The following is a 17,828-nucleotide window of genomic DNA, read 5'->3' as shown; positions in this document are numbered from 1 at the left end:
TGCAAGTGACATTATTTTAAGTCTTCTAACAGCCACATTTTAAAAAGTACAAGTATGGGGCACGCGGGTGACTCAGTCCATTGAGCAACCAACCGACTCTTGATTTCCACTCAGGTCATGATCTCAGGGTCACAAGATCGAGCCCCACGAAAGGCTGCACGCTCAGTGCGGGGTCTGCTTGTCCTTCTCTCTCTCTGCTTCTCCTCCTGCTCACTTTATCTCTCTCAAGTAAAAAAGTAAAATCATCAATAGATGGAATTAACTTTTATACATGTATTTGACCCTGTGCATGTAAAATATTTCAACACGCAATCAACAGGAAAATATATTGAGATATATTAGCTTTTCCATACCAAGTCTTCAACGTCCCGTGTGCATTTTTTGCTTAGGAAACAGGTCAACAGGGACCAGCCCTATTTCAAACGCTCAAAAGCCACGTGTGGCTTGTGATTACCATATTGGGCGGTGCTGGAAAGAGAGCCCAGAAGGATGTCTGCATATATGGAAATGTAGTGCATGATAAAGGTAGTATTTCACATCAGTGACAAAACAACTAATAAAGCTTCTGGGATAAATGGAGCCTTGTAGCAACACTGTGAATGCCTCTCCTGTATTCCTTTAATGAATTCAGAGGTCCAATTTCCAACTGCAAACATGGGCTTTTCTCTGGCTAAGAGCTTTCCCGAGTCTCTGGAGACCATTTCGTCATCGGCACAGGGCATCAGTGTTTGCAGGAGGGACCTTCAGCGAATGACTGGCCATTTGGCAAATGAGTACCCCAGTTCCCTCACCCTGCTGTTGGCATAAATCGTACATTGATTCTCAGTGGGGGTGAAGCTCCAGTTGCCCAGAGAGACTAAGGACATTCCCTTTATGAACTCTTCTGCCTTTCCTTGTTTCATTTACCAGTCTCTCGACGAGGGTGTCTCCTTTTGCATCCCAAATAAATGACTTGCATTTGGATCCTTGGGTTTGCTTCTGTGGAAACCCAAAAAGTAAGAACCTACCCATTTGGAAAGACAAATACTTAATTCCTTTTCTCAAATTATGCAGAAAATAAATTCCAAATGAATTAAAGACTTAAAGCCTAGGGGCGCCCGGGTGGCTCAGTGGGTTAAACGTCTGCTATTGGCTCATGTCATGATCTTAAGGTTCTGGGATCGAGTCCCAATTCAGACTCCCTGGTCAGAAGGGAGGCTTCTCCCCCTTCACCCTCTGCCATTCCCCCTACTCTCATGCTTTCTCTCTCTCTCTCTCAAATAAAATCTTTTTTAAAAAAGACTTCAACCTAGAAATCACAATTACAAAATGTTGCAAAGACATTGTAAAAGATCATGCATTTATAATTAAGGAGCAGGGACCAATGACTCCCCAAATGATACATGAAACCCAGAAAACATTAAAGGTAAAATGAAGGGACGCCTGGGTGGCTCAGTTGGTTGAGCAGCTGCCTTTGGCTCAGGTCATGATCCCAGCGTCCTGGGATCGAGTCCCATATCGGGCTCCTTGCTCGGCGGGGAGCCTGCTTCTCCCTCTGCCTCTGCCTGCCTCTCTGTCTGCCTGTGCTTGCTCTCTCTCCCTCTCTCTCTGACAAAGAAATAAATAAAATCTTTAAAAAAAAAAAAAAGGTAAAATGAAAAAAAGGTGGGTAGAAGATAACAGGCAGACCAGGAGTAATAAATATTTATATACAGTTGATCCCACAGAGACATAAAGAAAACATGAAGCTAAAAGATGAGATATACTGGGAGACGGGGAGAAAGAGGCGTATATGCATGTTATAGGAACCATAAAAATGAATAATGCAAACAAAAACAAAAATGAGAAAACCTCTTACCAAGCAATCTGGACTTGGCAGTCAACATTTTCTTGGCCAAATAGAGAAAGACCACAGGCAGAAAGAAGGCAAGCAGAGATGGAAAGAGTGCTGGTGGCATTAAGTCCAAGCCCAGACTCTGAGCCCGAGCACCTGCCCACCAGCGCTTCTGTCAATCCTGGGGGCTTCCCCACTTCACTATTAACCAACACATTCCTGCTTTTCCCTAATCCCAGTTTGATTTGGGTTTTTGTCCTTTGCAACCAAAAGAGTGCTGGGACCCTTGAATCTTCCCTTTAAAAATATTTGATTAAGCATCTAACTCTTGATTTCAGCTTAGGTTGCATTCTCAGGGTTGTGAGATGGAGCCCTGTTGCAGCTCTAAACTGGGTGTGAGCCTGCTTAACGTACTCCCTTTCTCCCTCTCCCAATTCTCCTGCTCTTTGTTTCAGCTAGGGTCATGATCTCAGGGTCATGAGATCGAGCCCCACATCAGGATCCACACTCAGCACAGTCTGCTTAAGAGTCTCTCTCTCTGTCTCTTTCCCTCTGCTCCTCTCCCTGCTTGCATGCCTTCTCTCTTTCTCTTCCCCTCCCTAAAATAAAGAAATAAAAACTTTAAAAAAGCGTTCAGTGTTCCCCCAAGAACATCTTTTTCAGGAGGTCCAAGCAATTTAGATAGCAGTGAAGTTAAAGTAGAACCTAACTGCTTGATTCTTGGATGGACTCTCATTCTTCCATGACCTAAAATCTCTGTTGTACACTTGAAACTAAACTAAGATCACACTGCGCGTTAACTAATTGGAATTTGGGTAGACACTAAAAAAAAAGAAAGAAAGAAATGGAAGGGGAAAAAAAGAAATTACAACAATAGCAAAAATCCCCGAGGAACAATAGTTGAATTGTGAATTGTGAACAAAGGACACCAGCTTGAGCACAAGTAAAAAGTAGATGCTTAATACACTCTATTTAAAAGGACCACTTTAGGGGCGCCTGGGTGGCTCAGTGGGTTAAGCCGCTGCCTTCGGCTCGTGTCATGATCTCAGGGTCCTGGGATCGAGTCCCGCATCGGGCTCTCTGCTCAGCAGGGAGCCTGCTTCCTCCTCTCTCTCTCTCTCTGCCTGCCTCTATGCCTACTTGTGATCTCTCTCTGTCAAAAAATAAATAGAATCTTTAAAAAATAAATAAATAAAAGGACCACTTTATTATTTTTTTTAAAAGATTTTATATATGTTTTTGACAGAGAGACACAATGAGAGAGGGAACACAAGGAGGGACAGTGGGAGAGGGAGAAGCAGGCTTCCCGCTGGGCAGGAAGCCTGATGCAGGGCTCGATCCCAGGACCTGGGATCTTGATCTGAGCTGAAAGCAGGGGCTTAACCTACTGAGCCACCCAGGCTCCCCAAAAGGACCACTTTAAAAAGGAGTCTTTTTTTTTTTTAATGATTTTTTTAAAGTACTAAACTTTTTTTAAAAAGACATTGATAAATTTAGTTGAGAGAGAGCATACACACAAGTAGGGGAGGGACGCAGGGAGATGGAGAGAGAAAATCTCCCACTGACTCCCTACTGAGTACGTAGTGCAATGTGGACCTCCATCTCCAACCTGACCATGACCAGGGCTGAAACCAAGAATTGAACACTTGACTGAGTCACCCAGGTACCCCTAAAGAACTAAATTTCTTAAAGAAAAGGAGGGAAAAGTTCAGTTTGCTTAGTGGGGTGCCTGAGTCACTTGAGCATTTGCCTTCTGCTCAGGTGGTGATCCAGCATCCTGGAATCAAGCCCCAAGTTGGGGTATCTGCTCAGCAAAGTATCTGATTGTCCTTCTACCCCACCCCAGCTCTTGCTTACTCACTCTCTTGCTCAATCTCAAGTAAATAAATAAAATCTTTTTTAAAAAGTTCAAGGGCACCTGGGTGGCTCAGTTGGTTAAGCGACTGCCTTCCGCTCAGGTCAAGGACTTGGAGTCCCGGGATCAAGTCCCGTATCGGGCTCCCCGCTCAGCAGAGAGTCTGCTTCTCCCTCTGACCCTCCCCCTTCTCATGCTCTCTCTCTCTCATTCTCTCAAATAAAATCTTAAAAAACAATAATTAAAAAGAAGTTTAGTAGAGAAACTGTTTATGACATAGAAATGAACCAATACCAGTAACAAGGAAAAAAAATGTATTTTTAAGTTCAAATGGTACACTCTACATGGGTCTTCAGCTACCATTTTCTTAAAGATCGTTGTAGGAGGCTGGAATTTGTTTATTTTCAGATAGCTAGTACTTTACTCAAATGATACTAATGATATGGGAAACAAAGGCAGAAGAAAAATGTATTAAATTTCCTGACTATCTACAGCCCATTCACAAGTCCTTGAAACAGGCAGAGTGACATTCCTCTAGGAACTCAGCTGCCTAGATGTTAATACTTTGCTAAGGGCAAGAAGCAGTCTTAGCCCAACCCCCAGGATCCTGTAAGTCTACCTTAACATGCAAAAATTCCTTTGGAGACTTCCTTTATCTCTACCCTTAAGATCTATTTTGGCAATCATCCTCAAGCATATGATTTACTGATAGGAAGGGTCTAATTATTCCAATTTTATTAGATGGTAGTAAGTAACTTTTTCCCAAACATAGCTAACCCCTTCAAGATCCTAGAAACCTTGCTTCCAAAATTCCTTACAGACTTAAACTATCCCTAACCCCCTGCCAACTTGAAAGTATAAAATGGGCCACTCCTCATGACCCCAGGGCAGGTCCTTCAGTGCACAGGTCCTGTCCCCCTGCTTTGATAAAACCACCTTTTTGCACCAAAGACATCTCAAGGATTCTTCCTTGGCCATCAGCTTCAAACTCTAACATCTTTCCGACATCACTAACAGGGAGGGTGACTTAGACTTGCACTCCGGTGCCAATTTCAGATTCTTGGACTGACAGTCAAGAATAAAGATGGTAGCCAAAAGGAAGAAACAGCCCAAATGTCCATCAGCTGATGAATGGATAAACAAAATGTGGTACAGGCAGAGGCCGCTCTTAGGAAACCAACTTGAACAATGGAAACCTGTGTGGGATAGAAGGGCCCAAGGTGACATGTCCCTCCCACCCCACATGAATACATCACACCCAGTAGGTAACTCACCTCAAAAAATGAGCCCTGGCTGACCCATGGACACAGTTACCAAAAGAGGAAAATTCCATACATTCCCATCTCTCCTCACCTTCTCCCTTCAACCACAGCCCCCACCCCTGCCTTGTGGCCCATTAGTCTCATCCTCTCCTGTCTTGCCTGCATCTCCCTTGTGGAGTAGTCAACAGACTTCTATCTCCTTTGTCCTGTCTTGGGTGAATTCTCTCCCCAACCTGTGCAGCTGGCCTCTGCACCATCAGGTCACCCCACAGGATGTCCATACATTGGAAAGGATGAGCTTAAGAGGGAATAAAATTCTGTCATGTACTACAACATGGATGAACCTAAAAGAACATGGGCGCTAACTGAAAGTAAACAGACACTGAAGTCTTGAAGGTTGCTGAAGGTGGAAGGTCTTACCTTCTGTAACTTATTCCTGATGAACAGGGGCGTAGAGATGTCCCTACCTCTGGGTCAACGTTGGTCCGTTGGGGAATTTCTATTTTGGAGTTATGAAAGGTAGAGGCAGCTGAATCCAAGGCAGACAACATACACGAATCTCCTTGAGTAGAAAGGAGCATCTGTTGGCTTGAAGTTATGGCCAACGTGAAGAAGGCTTGGCACGAGGTGGTCAAAATTGTTCATGGGGGAAATGAGGAGGAGAACAAAGGCAAAAGAAATGTAGATAAATTTCCTTACTTGCAGCCCATTGATAAAGACCTGAGATAGGAAGAGAATGACATTCCTCAAGGACCTCACAGCTGCCTTAATGTTAACACGCTGCTAGAGGCAAAAAGCAACCTTAGCTCGACAATAGCCAGACCTCCAGGATCCTGCAAGTTTTGTCTAACACAGGAAAAATCTTTTGCAAGCGTCCTTTATTACTACCTCCCAACTTAAAAGATTATGATCGGTCACTCAGCACAATTCCAGTGCAGCCCTTTCTGCCCATGGGTCCTGTCCCTGGGCTTTAATTAAAACATCTTTTGGAGGAAAGTTTTTTAAATAAAAATAAATACACACCTTTATGGGGGGAAAAAATAAAACATAAATAAAGAAAAAATAGAAGACAGAGACAACAGGGCACATATTGTATGATTCCTCTTTTATGAAGGACTTAGACTAGTCAAATTCATAGAGATAGAAGGTATAATAGTGGTGACAAGGTGCTGGGGGAAAGGGATGATTGGGAGCTAGCGTTTAATAAATATACACTTTGTGTTTCAGAAGATAGAGAAGTTCCGGAGATGATGGTGGTAGATGGTTCTATAACAGTGTGAATACACTAAATGTTACTGAGTTGTACATTTAGAAATAGCTAAAATGGGGTAGGTGATGTCAGCAATACTGTGGCACAAATGTCCTTATGCCCAACAACAAAAATTTGGCCTTCATCCATGCACAAAGTGGCACTGGAAGACTTGTGCGATCCAGGACCATAAGCCAAGGGACCAAGGAGCAGTCTTGCCCAACTGTACATCAAATGATAGGCAAACAGACCCAGGTGCTGTCTGCCTCCCTGCCCCCAACCCCATGGTCTTCTCTCTATGTGTGGTTCTGACAGTAGCGGCAAGAGCAGACTTTGTTAGAGAGCTACCCAACACAGAAAGTTGGCCTGAATCTGTGGACCAGGGAGAGACTACAACTTTAGTTTGTGGTCTCCCCCTGCTATAAAGCTTTAGCACCACCTTTGGAAAAATGAAAGAGAGGCTCTCAGAACTCAGACTGGTGCATTGCAGCATCCAGAAAAAGCAGAGAGGCTTAAGAATTCTGCCATAAGCAGAAGGAGCAAGAAACATGGAGAAGGTGTATCCATGTAAGGTCTAAGACAGCCTCAGAATCTCTAGCTGGGCTGACAGAGGGTATCTCTTTCCAAAAGTCTTCTGTAAAAAACTGGAGAAGGTGACTGTTACTTCAAAAGCAAAGATGGCAGGGTGCCTGCATGGCTCAATCAGTTAAATGTCTGCCTTCAGCTCAGGTCATGATCCGGGGGTCCTGGGATCAAGCCCCAAGTTAGGATCTCTACTCAGTGGGAAGACTGCTTTTCCCTCTCTCTCTGCCTACTGCTCCCCCGACTTGTGCTCTCTCTCTTTCTCTCTCTCTCTCTCTGTGTGTGTGTGTGTGTGTGTGTGTGTGTGTGTGTGAAATAAATAAATGAAATCTTACATTTAAAAAAAAGCAGAAATAGCAATACAAAACTTCAGAGAACCTGGAAAATCACCACCCAAGGATCACAGTAATCTTTCAGTAACCAAACCCAAAGATATGGAGATCTTCGATTTACCTAATTTGAGTTCAAATAGCTGTTTTGAGGAAACCCAATGAGCTTCAAGGAAACACAAAAAGAAAATTCAACAAAATCTGTAAAACAATATATGAACAAAGTGAGAAGTTTAACAAAAAGATAGAAATCGTGAAAAAGAACCAAACAGGAATTGTAAAGCTGAAGAAAACAGTGAAAGAAATGAAACATGCAATAGAGAACCACCAAAGCAGTTGGATCAAGCAGAGGAATCTATAAGATAGAAGACACAGACTTAGAAACTATCCAGTTGGAAGAGAACAAAGGAAAAGAAGGAAAAGGAGTGAAGAAATCATTTGTGGTCTACAGGATACCATCAAAATTACCATTTTGTGTTGAGTAGCCTTTAAAAAAAGAAAGAAAAAAGAGGGGCACTTGGGTGGCTCAGTGGATTGAGCCTCTGTCTTCAACTCAGGTCATGATCTCAGGATCCTGGAACTGAGCCCTGCATCTGGCTCTCTGCTTGGCGGGGAGCCTGTTTCCCCCTCTCTCTCTGCCTGCCTCTGCCTACTTGTGATCTCTCTCTCTGTCTAATAAACAAATAAAATCTTAAAAAAAAAAAGAAAAGAAAAAGAGAAGAAATTAACACTTTGTGAATTGTTGGAGTCCTTGAAGAAGAGAGGGAGAAAGAGACAGAAAATTTATTCGAAGAAAAAATGGTTGAAAACTTCTTAACTCTGTTGGGGAGATTTGGATTTCCACATTCATGAAGCTCATAGGTCACCAAACAAAATCAACTTAGGAGATCTCCTTCAAGGGGTGCCTGGGTGGCTCAGTTGGTTAGGCATCCAACTCTTCATTTCAGCTCAAATCATGGTTTCTAGATCATGAGATGGAGCTCCACATTGGACTGAGCATGGAGTCTGCTTGAGTTTTTCTCTCTCTCCCTCTGCTGCTCTCCCCTGCTCATGCCCTCTCTCTCAAATACACAAACAAATAAATAAATAAGTAAAATATTTTTTAAAAGATCCTCTTAAAGACACACTATAATAAAGCTATCAAATATCAAAACCATCTTAAAAGCAGCAAGTGAGAAATAAAAGCCTGTAACTTACAGGGGAACTTCCACAGATAGAGTATTGGTAATTTTTCAGCAGAAACCTTACAAGTTAGGAGAGAATGGGATAATACGGTCAGAGTGCTGAAAGAAAAAAATATGCCAACCCAATACTTTACTTGGCAAAGTCATTTTTTTGGAAATGAAGGAGAGATGAAGACTCCCAGAGGGGCTGACTCAGTTGGTAGATGCATGTGACTCTTGATCTAGGGACTGCGAGTTCAAGTCCCACATTAGGTGTAGAGATTACTTAAATAGATAAACTTTAAAAAAAAAAAACACAACACACTGACATGAGTTCTCCACACTGAAATGAAAAGACACTAATTAGTAACATGAAAACATCATGAAAATATACAAAATATATGATGAAAATGAAAAATGAAAATGAATGATGATGAGGAAAATGGGTAAAAATGATGAAAATGAAAACATACACGTGGGAAAGGTATGTATTTAGTCAGTTCAAAAGACTTGAATACTGTAATGTGGTGGAGTATAATCCACTTAAGTCTAGTGTAAAAGTTAAAGAACACGAGTATTAAAAAGAGCTGTAGCTACCATAATTCGTTAGTGAATACACAGAATAAAAACAGGTCAATTATGACATCAAAAACATAAAAGGGGAGGAGTGCCTGAATGGCTCTGTTGGTTAAGCATCTGCCTTTGGCTTTGGTCATGATCCCATGGTACTGGGATTGAGCCCCTCATTGGGCTCCTTGCTCTATAGTGACCCTGCTTCTCACTCTCTATCTCAAATAAATAAATAAGATCTTAAAAAGAATAAAAAGAGATAAGTAAAAGGATAGAATTTTTGTATGGAGTCAAAGTTAAATTGTTAGGGTACAGTAGATGTTTATATCTCTATAATATTATATGTAAGCCTTACAGTAACCACAAGGCAGAAACGTATGGTAGATTCACAAAAGATAAAGAGAAGGGAATTAAATCATACCAGTATGGAAAATCATCAGTTCACAAAGGTATGCAGAAAGAAAGGAAGAAAGAATTAAGGGAACTACAAAACATCCAGAAAACTATTAACAAATGGTAAGAATAAGTCGATACCTATCATAATTTTTTTTAAAGATTTATTTATCTGAGACAGAGAGTATGCACATGTGGGGAGAGGAGCAGAGGGAGAAACTTCCAGCAGGCTCACTACTGAGTGCAGATACCAGCATGGGGCTTGATGTCATAGCAGGATCTCACGATCTTGGATCAGGGGGATCATGACCTGAGCCAAAACCAAGAAGAGTCTGATGTTGTTCTGAACAAAAGATTCACAATGGCTGTGTTTAGGTTTTGAAAAGGAAAGAAAACTGTATTATTATAGAAACCTAATAGAAACAAAAGAGGAAAGGAATCTACACATAGATGAGGGTAATTTTAGGTAATAAGTGAGAATACGGCAAAATTACATCAAATTGAGTACTTAAACACACCATAAGAGACTCTTAATCTCACAAAACAAACTGAGGGTTGCTGGAGTGGGGGTGGGGTAGGGAGAGGGTGGTTTGGTTATGGACATTGGAGAGGGTATGAGCTATGGTGAGTGCTGTGAAATGTGTAAACCTGAGGATTCACAGGCCTGTACCCCTGGGGCAAATAATACATTATATTATATGTTAATAAAATATAAATAAAATAATATATTAACATTATATGTTAATAAAAATAATTATAAAAAAGGAAGAAAGAAACCCCAAAGAGTTAAAAGAAAAAATCCAGCCTCATTAGGTGGAGAACCCCCTGGAGACAGGCAGGCTGGTCCTGGAGGTCTGGATGGAGGCTTCCCCTCAGGTGAGCCTTCCAAATGACCATCCCCATAATGGCCATATTGATAGGGTAAATGATAGGGTTTGAAGCTAAACATTTGTTCACCTACGTGCAGTTTGGAGCAAGCTGCATTTCTATGTTATCATGTCTCTACATATTCAAGGAGCCTCGGCTATGTGTGTCTACCTCCCATCCTGAATTCCATTCTAGGGGGTCAGCCCAGCCTGGAGAAGGAGGGGATACGAGACAAGGTTTGTAGCTCTCAGTGTCCAGAACAGGAGGGCCAGTTCTGACCTGGAGGCCAGGTCAACCAGGCTCTCAAGGGTCTTTACATAACACAAGTCTCACAAACAATATTCCTTACCCTGCCTGTGTCCATGCAGATCCAGGCGGTCCTTCTGTGGAATAAATCACGAAAGCAACGAATCGTATAGAACAGATGTTTAACTGACTGAGGCATCCAGGCACCCCCAATTTAAATGTAAATGAACTAAATTCTCTAATCAAAAGACACAGGGTGACTGAATGTTTAAAAACAGAAAAACCAGCGATCTGCTGCCTACAAGAGATTCACTTCAGCTCCAAGGACACGCTTCCACTCAAAGTGAAGGAATGCAAAACAGATTCTCTATGCAAGTGGAAACCAAAAGAGAGCAGGGGTAGCTACCCTTTATGTCAGACAAAACAGACTTTCAGCCCAATATGGTTTGATACCAAGAAGTTCATCATGTAATGATAAAGGGATCAATCCATCCAGAAGATATAACAAGTGTGAATATGTAGGCACCCAGCAGAGGAACACCTAAATATATTAAGCAAGTACTAATAGATCTGAAGGAAGAACTAGACAATGCCATCATAATAGGAGACTTCAGTACTCCACTTTCTACAATGGATAGCTCATCGAATAAGGAAACAGAGGACCTGAGAACTGAGTGACCAAAGCTTTCAATGAGATGCAGGTCACCACAGGGCACTACAGACAGTCCCAGTCCAGCTGCTTCGACCTCATGAACATGGGCTTTGTGATGGGCTATGCAGTGGACACGGTGGCCAGAGCACTCTTCGATGTATTTTTCTGTGTCAGGATCAGAATGTGGGGTTAGGAGCTGATGGGTGGCCTCAGGAAAACCGTGATGCAGAATGGCAGCCTCTTTGACCCATCCCTGGCCTTCAGAGTGACCATCCACTGCTGATCAGCGTGGTGGTTACCCACGAAAGCTACCCCATCCCATCAGTCCTAGCTCATGTACTATATAACAAAACAAGCCTCTACTCAGTGGTAGAGCTTGGGACTGTTAACCTCAGGGTTGTGAGTCCAAGCCCTTTTTTGGATGTAAAGATTACTTAAAAATAAAATAAATTAGTAAGGGCACCTGGGTGGCTCAGTGGGTTAAAGCCTCTGCCTTTGGCTTAGGTCATGATCCCAGCGTCCTGGGATCGAGCCCGGCATCGGGCTCTCTGCTCAGCGGGGAGCCTGCTTCCCCTCTCTCTCTGCCTGCCTCTCTGCCTACTTGTGATCTCTGTCTGTCAAATAAATAAATAAAATCTTTTAAAAAAATTAGTAAAATCTAAAAAAAAAAAAAAAATAGGAAAGACAGGACCTGAATTACACCATAGAGCAAATGGATCTAATGGACCTAACAGATAGATACAGAACGTTCCATCCAAAAGCACCCGAACACATGTTCTTCTCACAAGCGTGTAGAACATTCCCCAGGTGAACTCATACAATAGGTCACAAAACAAGTTTTAGCAAATGTAAAAAGATGAAAATCATATCAAGTGCCTTTTCCAAATACTCTAGCATAAAAACTTAAAATCAACAGAAGAAAACTTCGACAATTCACAAATATATGGAAATAAAACAACACCATCCCGAACAAACTATGGGTCAAAGAAGAAGTCAAAGAGAAGCAAACCAAAAATGGAAATGCAACATACCAGCAACACCTATGGGATGCCGAAGGGTAGTTCTAAGAGGGACCTTTATAGAGAGAAACTCAACATTAAGAATGAAAGGAAGATCTCAAATCAACCACATAAATTGACACCTCAAGGAACTGGAAAAAGAAGAAAGTAAGACCAGAGTTAGCAGAAGGTAGAAAATAACAAAGATCAGAACAGAAAATATATGAAATAGAAACCGGAAAAATAATTGAAAAGGTCAGCGAAACTGAGAGCATTTTTTTAAGATGAACAAAATGGACAAACTTTTATCTAGATTAAAAAAAGAGAGAGAAGACTCAACTCAGAAATAAAAGAGTTACACATATACATACTGTAATATTATTCAGCTGTGACCTGAGCAAAAAGGAAATCGTGCCATTTAACTCAACGGGGATGGGCCTTGAAGGCATTTTGCTAAGCAAAATTAAGCCAGAGAAAGACAAATGCTGTATGATATCACATACAGTGTTAGTGGTCTAAAAAAGCTGAACTCATAAGAATAGTAAAACAGCGGTCACCAGAGGATGAGGGAGTGTTGTACGGGGAGAGAGGGGATGGAGAGATGTTGGTCAAAGGGTACAAACTTTCAGTTATTAGACAAGTAAGTCCTGGGGATCTGACATCCAGCATGGTGATTTTCCTTAATAGTCCTGTATTAGGGACATCTGGGTGGTTCAGTTGGTTAAGGCTGGGACTCTTTCTTTTCTTTTTTTTTGGACACAGAGAGAGAGATCACAAGTAGGCAGAGAGGCAGGCAGAGAGAGGGGGGGAAGTAGGCTCCCTGTTGAGCAGAGAGCCCGATGTGGGGCTCGATTCCAGGACGGGGCTCGATCCCAGGATGGGGCTTGACCCCAGGACCCTGAGATCATGACCTGAGCTGAAGGCAGAGGCTTGCCCCACTGAGCCACCCAGGCGCCCCATGCCTGTGACTCTTGATCTCAGCTCAGGTCTTGATCTCAGGGTCATGTGTTGAAGCCTGGTGTTGGGCTCCCCACTGGGTGTGGAACCTACTTTATAAATAAATAAATAATTTGGAAAATTAAAAGAAAAATCCTGTATTATGTACTTGAAATTTGCTAAGAGAATAAACCTTAAGTGTTCTCACCACGAAAAGGAAATGGCAATTTTGTAATGTGACGGAGGTATTACCGAACTCTATGGTGGGAATCATTTTTTTGCAATTCATAAGTGAATCAAATTAGCGTATCAGACACCTCGAACCCTGGAACTCACACAATGTTATGTGCCGATTACGTTGCAAAAAAGCTGAGGAAAATAGTTAAAATGGTAAGTGTTATGTTATATGTATTTTCCCACATTTAAAAAAGAATGAGTGAAGTTAAAAAAACTTCAAAAAACTGAAGCGTGAAAGTGGCTTCCTTTGAGAAACTGTTGTCATCATTTTCTAATCAAGATCATGCAGCCTATAAAGGAGCTGTTGTGACATTGGGTGTTGTTGTTGGTTTTTTTTTTTTTTAAGGTTTTATTTATTTATTTGAGGTGGGGGGAGGCAGAGGGAGAGGGAGAAACAGATTCCCCACTGAGCAGGGAATCCCAGGCGGGGTTTCGATCCAGGGCCCTGAGATCATGACCTGAGCCAAAGTCAGAGGCTTAACCGACTGAGCCACCCAGGTGCCCCGATGACATTGCTTTTTTAAGAATCCACTGGTGGTTGTGTTCTTGGGCTTAAAAAGCTTTGTTCTCTGTTCTTGCATAAGAACTACTTTTCACCGTCAGGTAAGTAAGGTAAGCATTTCTTTCAAAAAATAGTAACTTTTTTTGAGTACTTACTCAAAAATATCTTATGACTAAACAACACTGAAAAATGCAGGTATATTTTATTCTAAGCCTTATTCAGCTGGAATAATTTAATAATTATTTAAATAATTTAAAAATCTCCTCAAATGCTATTAAGCTTTTAGCAGTTCATAAAACTTCTGATGTGGACTTCTTTTTCTTTTTTTTTTAAAAGATGATTTATTTGTCAGAGAGAGCGCGAGTGTGAGCGGAGAAAGGGGTAGAGGGAGAGGGTGAGTGTGTATCTCAAGCAGGCTCCACACTGAGTGTGGACATCCCCAACCCCAGGCAGGACTTGGTATCACCACTCTGAGATCATGACCTGAACATGAGTCATACACTCATACTAACTAAGCCACCCAGGTGCCCCTGGTCTTCTTTTAAACCTTTTTTTTTTCCCCCTTTATTTATTTATTTGAGAGAGAAAGAGAGAGATCGTGAGTCAGGGAGGGGCATAGTGAGAAGCAGACTCCCCACTGAGCAGGGAGCCAAATGAGAGACTTGATCCCAGGACCCTGGGATCTTGACCTGAGCTAAAGGTAGATGCTTAACCCACTGAGCCACCTTAAAAAAAAACTTGTTTGTATCAGAAAAAGTAACTTAAATTTTCTTCTCACGTCTAATGACGAACTTTAATTCTATTAGTCAAAGGACACACTGCTTAATCTTTGATCTGTAACAACTATTTTAAAACCTGTTTCGGGATCCTTCGGTGGGAATACGCTGGTGAGCAAGATAGGCTGTTGGTCCCCGACTTCACAGAGGATTCAAGCCTGTGATTTAAAGGACACACACGTGTGTGTGCAATCTAAAAAAAGAAACAGAACAGACTTTTAAATACAGAGAACAAACTGGTGGTGGCCAAAGGGGCGGTGAGGAGGTGGGCGTGTGTGTGTGTGTGTGTGTGTGTGTGGTTGCAGAACAGAGGTGATTAAGAGGTAGAAACCTCCAGTTACAAAACAAGTCACAGAGGTGAAAAATACAACATAGGGAATATGGTCAATATTGTATGAACGTTGCATGTATTAACGTTGCAATTACACTTACCGAGGTGAGCCCTGAGTAACGTATAGAATTGTTGAATCAAAATATTGTATACCTGAAACCAATATAACATTGTATGCTCATTGTACTTCAATAACACAAAGACATAAAGGACATACTGTATAAAACTTCAGACCCTAAAAGCCACTGGGCTGGAGAGGACCATAGGACAGTGTTTTCTAAGTTTCTGGCTATGATTCATCAGTGAAACCTCCCACAGACTTTCCTTAGGAAATTTACCTTCTTAACATTTTTTTGGGGGGGGGGCAGGCACTAATTCTATACCCCACTACTGCTGCTGTCTCCATTCTCGCTCCTAATGCTGAAATACTGCATAAATCTTAACTAACTGTTACCTTGGTGACCGATGCTGTCTTCAGTCTACCTAATAGGGGATTCTAAAACTGTACATGTTATTGCCCCCTCGCCTAGGGCCCTTCTGTGATTCCCCCCTGCTGACAAACTGCTACCCTCCCTATCATGTCCTAAACTCTTTGGCCACTGCAGCCATCCTAGCCTCCTCTTTCCACTTGTGTGTCTCTGTCCCCAGATACACAGACACCCACATCCACTACACTGGTCCACTGGCAGCTTCTTTAACATGCCAGAGAATTTTAATCCTTCTTTGCTCACACAATGGCCTTGCCTAGCTGAAAGACCTGTTACCCATGCTGGCCCCAGTTTCCCTAAGTATTTAGACTTAGAACTATGAAAATTAATAAAGGGATAGCTCACTAAGGTGGGCTTGGGATGCTAGAAGGGGAGGCTGGTAGAGGGAGCCCTACCAGCCAGAGTCAGTTATAGGAAGATTTGTCAATTATAGATCCCTACCAGAAGAATCCTAAGAGGAAAGCGTTGTCAGTTACTGGCCCCACCAGGAAAGATGTATATTGCATCTCCTACAAGAAAGACCTGCAACCCAGCCAGTGAGAACCTGTCATGACCCTGATCTCTTGCTTCTTTCTAATGGATTTCATTCGAAACAATGCCTCCCAACTTCCTTCTTCTCCTCCGTGGAACATATTCCTCTCTTTTGTTAGAGTTTTGCTTAGATAGCTTGTTAGTTTTGTTAGATAGCTTGCTTATCCTGGATGCAGTTCTCTGCTCTTCCTGAATAAACCCATCGTAACTGTCAGTAACATAACTGACAGCCTCATTTTTAAGGTTAACATTACTTGGTGATCAGAAATGGGATCCAGAGAAGACCCCCAACAAATTCAGAAGCTGGTGAGCAAACAGGTACCTCTACCCTCAGACCCTCCTGGGCTCACTGCTTTCTGTCCAGCCCTGCAGATTGAAGGTAACTTTTCTCCTGCATTTCAAGCTCCATGCCTTTCTCCTGGATTTCAAGATCTATTTTAAGGCTTTGGGTTTTCTTGTTTGTTTGTTTTTACTTTGAGAGTGACTGTTTGCCCTTTGGTCCAAGTCCTATTTGGAACCGGACTGTTCCAACAGAACCATGCTGGCCTTTGTTCTGATTTCTTCTTGGAACCAGGCTGTTCCTGTTGACATGGCTGTGTAGGGATTTTTCCTTTTTGCTTTAGAGAAAAATCTCTAAGAAATGGGATTCCCGCCCCCCCCCCACCACCGAAACTCCAGCCTGTTTAAACTACGGTCTTTCCACATACACATCTACAACTAAGTAGACTAACTGAACCAGAAGTAATTTAGAACCTCATTATGGAGAACTTTCCATCTCACCATACTTGCTTTACTCAAAATTAAATTAGAAAGCCTTGGCTCCTGAAATTTTTGTTTTGTTTTGTTTTTCTTCTCTTTTCTTTTTTTAGGTTTTATTTATTTGTCAGAGAGACAGAGAGAGCACAAGTAGGGGGAACAGACAGGGACAGGGAAAAGCAGGCTCCCCACTGAGCAAGGAGCCCAACGTGGGACTTGTTTCCAGGACATGGGATCATGACCTGAGCTGAAGGCAGACGCTTAACTGACTGAGCCACCCAGGCATCCCCTGAAAAAATTTTTAAAAGGAAGAAAAAAAAGAGAAAAGAAAAAACCTGAATGGAAAGTCTATCATTATTATTATTACTACTCTTATTATTATTTTTTTCTTTTTCTTTTTTTATTAAATTTTATTTTTTTATAAACATATAATGTATTATTAGCCCCAAGGGTACAGGTCTGTGAATCGCCAGGTTTGCACACTTCACAGAACTCACCATAGCACATACCTTCCTTACCCTACTTTCTTATTTCTAGAAACAACACAGTCACCTGGGGCTCAGACCCCAATTTCAGCACCATTTTCCTGCCAAAGCTACCTGTTCATCAGACTTTCTCTCTGCTCCCTCCTCTTCTGAACCTATTAAAATCTACTTCTTTAAAGTCTTCTCAGGTTCTAAAGATGCCCCAGTTTTCTTATGTTCCTTAGATAAGATGCTGGGGTTCAGCGCCAATGGCCAAGAAAGCATTCTTGAGATGTCTTCATGCAAAAAGGTGATTTTATTAAACCAGAGGGACAGGACCCAAGGGAAGAAAGAGTGGCTCTGGGGTTATGAGGAATGGGCAATTCTATACTTTCAAGTTGGCAGAGGGTTAGGGAGAGTGTAAGTTTCTAAGGAATTCTGGAAGCAAGATTTCCAGATGGATGCAGGGCTCCATCCCAAGATCCTGGGATCATGACCTGACCTTGAAGGGGCTAGCTATTGTTGGGGAAAGGTCATTTTCTACTGTTTAGTAAACCCTCAGTCACCAGTCCCTTTCAGATATCTATCACTGGGCCATGTGCTTGGAGGATGATTGCTAACATAGATCTTGGGGGGAGTAAAGATAAAGGAAGTTTCCAAAAGAATTTGTATATGTTAAAGTAGACCCCCAGGAGGGATCCAGAGGGATTGGGATAATGGTAAGCTAAGATTGGATTTTGTCCTTAGCAAAGGAATAACATCAAGGCAGCTGAACACTCAGAGAAAGTTCACTCTGCCTGTTTGAAGGACTTGTCCATGGACTGAAGG

This window comes from Mustela erminea, chromosome 20 (genome assembly GCF_009829155.1).
Source record: "Mustela erminea isolate mMusErm1 chromosome 20, mMusErm1.Pri, whole genome shotgun sequence".
Taxonomy (NCBI): Eukaryota; Metazoa; Chordata; class Mammalia; order Carnivora; family Mustelidae; genus Mustela; species Mustela erminea.
This window is presented reverse-complemented; position numbering follows the sequence as displayed.